We start from the raw sequence: 8553 nt of genomic DNA, 5'->3' as shown, positions 1-8553 counted from the left end.
AAGAAAGCCTTAATCAATGAGCTAAATCTAATATATAGGAATCAATTATATATATATATATATATATATATATATATATATATATATATTAAAAATAAAAACATATAAGTGAAAACTTACATCTAGGCCAATTGAGAATATAACAACAGTTAAATCACTAAAATAAATCTAATATTTTATTTATAATTGATTTAAGATTTTAATATTTTTAAACTAAATTTATTGTTTTCATATTTATTTTTAATGAATATATATATGAAATCATTTTCATTAAAAAATAATTTAATATTCAAATATATAAATTTAATACATGACTAAAATAAAAGATTTTAAAGTTAATGCTCAAATTAAGACATTAGACAAATTAAAAACAGAATCAAGATCAAATAACATTAAATGAAAATCCAAGGAAACAAATCATATACAAAGTAGTGACCAAAATGGAAGAAAATAAATTAGGGTTTCAACACTGCAAATACGTAATATTACAAGGACACACACTATAATTATACTAATTTTGTTAACTGCCACGTAAACACTTTCGTTAAATGTTAACAACATGTGGAAATAGTTCAGTTGTTATATTGATGTAAATTTGAAAATGATGGTCATTTTGAGACCAAACCCATAGTTGGATGGTTATTTTTTGTAATTTACACTAAAGTTTATTAACTAAAAACAAAAAAAAAATGCTTATTGATTCAAGGCACGGTAAAATTGGCCCAATAGGGTAGATGGGTAAAAAATTTATCTATTAGGTCATTTTTAAAATTATTGTAGGATCTACGGTATTTATTACAAAGATTTAGAACTCATTACATCGACGTGATAAAACTTAATAAAAATATATTTTATTAGAATTCATCACATTGATTTACTGAGTTTAAATAAAAAATTATTTGGATAAATTCGTAACGTGACAAGTTTGTCTTATACAATAACATTTGATTCCAAAATAAAATCTAAGTTGGCCTATAGACTAATTTTGTCTCAAGGCACTCAATTTTTTAATAGTATTTTTTATCCGCTTAGCTTATCAGGTGAATTTTTGCCTCAAGACACTCAATTTTTTTTAGAAAATTGATTATTTTAGGAAGTTTTGAATGTTTATTTAATTTTTTAAATATAAATTTTTTTTTTAATTTAAATTTATTAAATAATTAAATATATTCACAGCTACATAACCAAAATATCTGACCCTTATAGTTTTCTTTGAATATTTTCTCTCATAACGCTATCGAAGGAATGAACAGTCAAAATCTTGACGGGAGGAATATCACCGTTAATGAAGCCCAGTCCCGCAAAAGTGGAGGAGGTGGCGGTCGTTTTGGTGGTGGAAACAGTCGTGGAGGTCGTTAGGGTTTAAAATTACTCAGCAATATAAATAGATGCTATTCCAATAAATTTTATTTTAATAATTAATTTTAAAAATTAATATATATATATATATATATATATTATATTAAAAAACCTTCACTTTTTGATAAATCATTTCACGCACAAACATTTTTTCCCTCAAGTGCAGGGACGAAAGTGAACTACAAGCATAGTCACATGGATCGCGGTACGCTCCGGTACGGGAACGTGGAACAGGATCGCAATTCGCTAGGTCCCTAAAATTCGGTACGAGGGGGATAGACTCATTTCGGATCACTCCGGTACGATGTACCATATAAATTGGTACGATGTACCAGTTTCTTAAGTTGCTCTTTTTCTACATCAAATTTTATAAGTAACTTCAAGACTTCAAATATCTTAGAGTAACTTCAATACTATAGATTTCAATTAGTAACTTCAATACTTAAAAGTTGAAGGACTAAATTTATAAAGTTGAAGGACTAAATTTATAATTAAACCAATATCTTAAACAGTAAAAATACAACAGTAAAAAGAGTTGGTCTTTACTTGGGTTTCTGAAATATTAACTTTACTTTTTTTTCTTCTCACACTTCAACGCTTCCTCATCTTCCTTTCTTTTCCTTCTCTAAAATACCAGTCCATCTTCCTTTCTTTTCCTTTACCAAATTATCTATCAAAAAAATATGTCGACTCTACCGCCGACTGGTAAGATCGGCCCTTCCACCGTCTTCGTTACCGCCCCTTCTTCTACTGAATCCTTACCCCTATATTTGTTTCTTTGTTTTTGTTGTGATGGGCTTTTGTTTCCTTTGCTTCTGCTGTGAGGGTTTTTGTTTTCTTTGGTTTGTTGTGGTGGGTTTCTTCTTTCTTTGGTTTGCTTTCATGGGGTTTATACTTCCATTATTTTCGCTATGGGTTTTTGGTACACTAATTTCACCGTTCTGATACGCAAACGAACCGTGAATTGGAACGGACAAACTGAAACGAGATTCGTGAGGTGGAACGCGTTCGTACCGCATTTTGGATCACAACGTACAGTACGTAGATCGTGGGCTATTGAGCGATTTATGTAACTATGACTACAAGTATTTAAAAAAAAAAGTGAACTATAAGTTACCAGAGATCATATATGCTAAAGTATTAATATTCAGTACTATTTTTTATTCATTAAGTCAATTTTCTTATTGTAATTTGATCATTTAAAATATATTTTTAGTTTCAAAGCTACTTTATTATCTTCGTCAAATATTAAAGGGTAAACTATGCCAATAGTCACTAATATTTGGGTAAGTTTTCGTTTTCACCACTAATGTTTCAAAAGTTACAAATTGATCACTAACGTTATCGTTTATGACAAATTGGTCACTCACCATTAACAAACGTTAACAGACGTGACGGAAAACACATGTGGACCATTTTATGCTTATATGGATGGTTGACCACCCCTTTGACCGGTGTTTTACCAAATATTTAATGAAAATTTAATTAATAAAATTAAATGGAAAAACCCAAAACCACCATAGCTCTCCTCTGTTATATTCAGTTAACCCAAAGCAGAGGGGAGGAGAAATGGCTTCGGGATTCTCCTGCGGTGGTCGGGATTTTTACGATGGATTAACTGACAGATCTATGGGTAGCCCAATCTGATTTCCCCGTCGCCTACTTCTTCAGCCACTTCATCGTCTTCCTCCACGTCATCGATTGCTTATCCAGCTTCTGAACTGAAATAGATTACAAGAAGAAGAATATGGCTTTGGGAAGATAAAGAACCTGAGAAGGATGGAATGCAAGAAGGAAATAGACGGGATTAGGAGACCAGATGTGCGTACAACGATGGGTGAGTATGCAAGGTTCTCTGATATAGCTATCCTACACAAATCAAACACCAGAAAAGAAGAAGAAGAAATCAGTCAATCGTTTTTCATTTCAAAGAAGTTGAAACAATGTGAAGAGAAAAGAGAAGCAACCCTGTTAAACCCATTAAAAATATATGCACAAGGAGTGGGAATGTGAAGATCGACTGGTCTGTTCTATAGTAATAAACAAATAAAAGATAAAGAAATTGAAGAGAGAGTGGTACACAGAGAAGGGGAAAAGATGAGAGGAAATCACAACCTTGCAAGCACCTTTCCCTGTGAAGAAGAAAGGGAAAAGGGAGTAGCAAGAGAAAACCAGCATTATTGGTGTAAACTACAAAGAAAAAAGGGCTCATTCCTCCTGTTATGGTTGTTTTGGCCAGAATAGTGAGTGTTATGGTGCAAGCTTCCATTATCCCCATCACCGTAAAAGGTGCTATTTCACCAACTATTTCTCTCATCATTACGACCATCTTCCCCGCCGTTTGGCCAATGAATGGAAAAGAAGAGCCATTACTAGATTCACTACCCACCAATGAACTTTTTCAATTTCTTCATGTATATCAATCAAACACTCAATCATTAAAAATGATGTTAGAAATGTGGAAAAAATTAAAATTAGAAGAAGAAAAGAGCTCAGCTCCTGCACCTTGTAATACGACTGCAACCACGGTTGTAAGGGTTGACCTGAGATTTGGACTGGTAATTGTAGTAGGAAGCACCACACCGGGAGCAAGGCACGGTGTTCCTCTACAGCGCGCAGTAGCTGATGTACATTGTAGTCGCCAACATGCGTTGGCTTATCTCGAAGTCCAGCTCGAACTCTTCCCCGGCTAAGCATTCAGCTACGGGGCTCTTGCATGGCGATCCGGTGGGTATCAATTCCAGGATCTGGTGTTTGTGGTGGTCCCAACTTGTATCGACGATTATTGCAGCAGCCGCCACCGCCGCTATGAGCGTCGCGTAGATCAAAACAAGCTTGCAATTGAGTGCTTCCATTTATAAATATGAAGATCTCTCTCTGTTTTACTGCTGTGAGCACCGACAACTATGGTTGTTTCCTTTGCTTTCTTCTCTGAAGCGTCTGTTTGGTTCCATTGTCTAATTTGGCTATCCTCGATGCTACTGTAGAGCAACCAAATTGTAATAAATTTCAGTAGGTCAACCATCCAGGTAAACAGCTAATAGTCCACGTGTGATTTCCGTGACGTCTCTTAACGGCTGTTAACGGGGAGTGACCAATTTTTCACAAATGATAACGTTAGTGACCTATTTGTAACTTTTGAAACATCAGTGGTGAAAACAAAAACTTACCCAAACATCAGTGACCATTAGGTATTAAATTTTAGGTTTGTAAACGAACGAACCGAATGAATACAAACGTGGGTATGTTCGTGTAACTTTAATCAAACAAATGAAGAACACGAGAAACTAAACGAACAAAATTTCTTATTCGCGCTCGTAAGAAATGTAGCTTCGTGTTTGTTCATATTTGTTCGTTAAAATGATAAATGAACACAAACGAATGAACGTTAACGAACACACATGAATGAACACAAACAAACATAATCAAACATAAATACGCATAAACGAACGACCATAAAATTAATTGGGTTTATATTTGAGAAAAGTTTTTTTCTTTCTAAATTATTTTAGGGTTTATATTTTCTTTAATTGATTTGAGTACTTTTATTTGGTTTTATAATTAATTGGATTTTAAAATATTAATGAGTTAAGGTTAAAATTTATTAGGTATTAATATTTCAAACGGGTCTGAAGATTGGACTGAATATAAACGAACGAACATAAATGAACGAATTACTGAACGTTCACGAAATTAAATGGACGAACATACCATTTGTTCATGTTCATTCATTTAATTAAACGAACATTAAATCTTGTTCATGTTATTTCGTTTAATAAATAAACGAACATCCCACCGAATAGTTCATTGAACGTTCGATTCGTTTATAGGCTTATTAAAATTTTTATTGTTAAATATTTTTTAAAATGTGAGATCAATTTCTTTTTTTAAAGGGTGTTAAGTTTTTGAAAGTGGTGTCATTTCTTTAATTTTATTATATATATATATATATATATATATTATATGAGAATTTTTATTTTTTTAAAATTTTGGGGTGTCAATTAACACCCTCACTGTATACTGGCTCTTCCAGTGCATATTTTGACATCTTTGGTAGAATTTGGACAAAGTATTGTACATTTTTAAAAATAAAATGACGGTTTTTGTGTAATTATACAAAAAACATTGTGTACATGAGCCACAAAAAGAAATAGATCAAAGGATTAAAAGCACACATTTTTATAAAAGTAAAGAGATTAGAAATGATGACACTATACATAATTTGAAACTCTCTATACGATTGACTTTGGGCTTCAAATCGTTCTGTCATCTTTATCCCTTTGTTTGGTCTTTGAGAGTTTTAAGTATTTCTCCTAACAACACTTAATCTAAAGAACCAATATAAATATATATATAAATATACAATATATATATATATATGGTTGGCATGATCATTTAACACAGTTCTGGAACTAATTACGCGACCTCAGTGTATAAGGAGTGTTTTTCTTAGATATCTCGAGCTCGAGCAGTTGAATCTATAGGTGTGTGCGACCATTATCAATTGGCTAAGAAAATTATGAACATATGCTACTTTGTAATCACCCCAAACTAATAAAAAAATACAAGTAATGATGCAACTTTATCTAGTTCTTCTTCTTAGAGGTGAAAGCCCTTATTATGGTCGTTCTCTTGTTAGTGTTCCATTGTTGTTGCTGCTGCACATTCTGTTCAATTTTCTGTTGTTTTGGTGACTGAAAAGGTGATTTTTCTTCTTGCTTCTCTTGTTTCTGATTATGATCCCTTAATTTGGTTTTTAACATATGGGGCCTAAGTTTACTCAAATCCGATAACCTCACCGCCTTCAACAAAAATTCCTCCGCGCCTTTTCTAAACATCTGAATCAAAATTACACAAGCAAATGAGTTTCACCATGAAATGCAATTTCAAATTCTCGTATTTGATTTTGTTTCTTTTTTACCTAGTGATCCTTGAAGAGACATTCTCAGATGACATGATAAATGTAACCCCTAGACTCGGTCTATGCATTACGACCAGATCTAGCAGATTATGATAAAATTTTCGAAATTTTTAAATTTTAAATCCTATGAATAATACCTTTTAAAAACATAGTTATTAATAATAAGTTCTAATTAGAGTAATATAAAACTATAAATGTATGAGTAAAACAAAATCTTTCACAAATCAATATCGATGTAATTCTAACATTAGTTGCAAGAAAAGTATTTCAAAATAAATAGGCACATGCCACCCATCATAATGAAAAATCGAGAGATAAATACATTAAAACAAAATAATAATATACGAATGTGTCAACCCTCCAAGTGCCAGGTTCGGGGTCGCCTATAAAAAATTATCTGAAAGAGAAAAATCTGGCGGAACGAGCTAGGGAGCTCAGTGTGTTCCAGCAGTGCAAAATAAAACATATGGTTAAGTTCAAAATCGATTCATTATCAAAGTTATGAAAATGATAGTAGAGTTGTAGTTTAAAATACAATACAACCCTCCAACCGTACGCCATGTGCAATTCCCCAGAACTACATCCATAAAGACTTACACTAGGCCCAAAGGGCGTAGGTGCCAACCTAAGGGAGCTCCTTGGGTCCATAAGGTATTATCTTAGCCAAAGCGTAGGTGCCCACCTGAGGGATGTGCCCTTAGGCCCATAAGGACTTATCTAATGTACATAGCAGAGGAGCCACTCTAAAGGAGTACCTTAGGGTCCATAAGGTCTTACCACTAGGACCATTGGGCCCAGGAGCCCACCCAAGGGTCACCTTAGGTCTATAGGGAATTACCAGCTTGATCGATATTGAACCTGTATGAGGAACTTGATTGGAGCTGAACCCACAGAGACTTCATACAAGATCCCAGAGTACCCTGAAGAGAATATTTTCAAACAATAACTAACAGTAGCAATGAAATCAAAGTTTCAACATATCAATTTAGTAAAAACAATATCAGAGAACATGAATTAGACAAGCAGGCTTAAAACTTTAGTAAATCAGAAATCATGCTTGAAACATATAAATCATGCAAAATTAAATCAGATCATCTAGCCATATTGCAAATTAGGTAAAATAGTCATATGCATATGATATTTCAAAAAGGTATTTAAAACACACATATATATATATAACATACAAGGAACACATATTGCAAAAAGAATCAGTCCGATAGATCTATTGAACATCAGCTTTACTACACTCTTTGACTGTAAGAGAACCTAATTGGAATAATACACTAAACTGAGTATTTAACAGGGTTGTAGAACCATACGAGTAATCTCGGGCTCTCACCGACGAGCGGATCAGGAGGAACCGGGCTGAGCAGATGAACGATCGAGAGAATAAGGGTACTTTAATTAAATGACATAATAATTTAGTCATTAACCCTCAAATTATATTAGATGCATTTAATTAAATCACTTAAATGAATACTTAAATTACATATGCATATTCAATTGTAACGGGTCAATTTGAAGACTTTTGGGTTTGAATTTGGCAAAACAGACATCGGATTTGGACGTCGAAAATAATAAAATATAACTTTTCAAAATTTTTGACTTTTTGGTCAAATTCACTGGCCAAAGGTCAAAGTCAATGGTCTGGTCAACGGGCAGGTGGTCAAGTCAAAGTAAACGGGTTAGACCGATTTGAGTTGATTCAGTTTGGTCTGAGTTGACTCGAACCGATTCTAGGAGGTTCCAAGACAAGAGAGGAGCCCCACGCGCGCATGGCAACACGTGACTACGGCGACAGGGTCAAGGGAGATAGCCGAGCACTCCAAGATCAGCAAAACATCAAGACCAAGAAATAATAATGCTCAAAACAAGATAAAATCATCAAAATCAAAAGAAAATGGAATAAACTCTTACGCCGACGGAGGACGAACGAAACTAGTGACGACACGGTGACCCACTAGTTGGGTTTTGAGCGCACGAAGGTGGGGAGTCCAATGGTGCAAGCGGTGAGGCTAGCTGATGACTGGGGTGACAGGAATCAAGGAAAGATCGAAGTGGTAGGGAAGTTTTTAGAAGAACTTCAACGGCTTCTCTACAGCGATCGGAGGGCCTTCAGCAACGACGGATGGTAGGGGTTTGATCGGGTTGGCGAGGAGCGTCGTTTGGGATAGGCGGTGATAACCATCGGTGGTCGAGGATAGAGATTCGATGATGGAGTAATACAAACGATCTTCACGCCTTTCGTGATGAACGACGATCGATTTTAGTGG

At 34.3% G+C, this 8553-nt stretch overlaps 1 long non-coding RNA gene across 1 annotated transcript; it reads right to left on the bottom strand.

Moving 5' to 3' along the window:
* Positions 1-6081: 6081 nt before the first annotated feature.
* Positions 6082-6320, bottom strand: LOC120155623. The gene is made up of 2 exons (XR_005518986.1): positions 6281-6320; positions 6082-6197 (listed from the first exon to the last, which is right to left on the bottom strand). It is a non-coding gene; the product is annotated as an uncharacterized LOC120155623 (long non-coding RNA).
* Between the last annotated feature and the right edge of the window lie 2233 nt (positions 6321-8553).

This window comes from Hibiscus syriacus, unplaced genomic scaffold, assembly GCF_006381635.1.
Source record: "Hibiscus syriacus cultivar Baekdansim isolate YM2019G1 unplaced genomic scaffold, ASM638163v2 tig00111199_pilon, whole genome shotgun sequence".
NCBI classification, from domain to species: domain Eukaryota; kingdom Viridiplantae; phylum Streptophyta; class Magnoliopsida; order Malvales; family Malvaceae; genus Hibiscus; species Hibiscus syriacus.
Note: the sequence above shows the minus strand (reverse complement) of the source record. Positions and strands in the feature narration are given on the sequence as shown.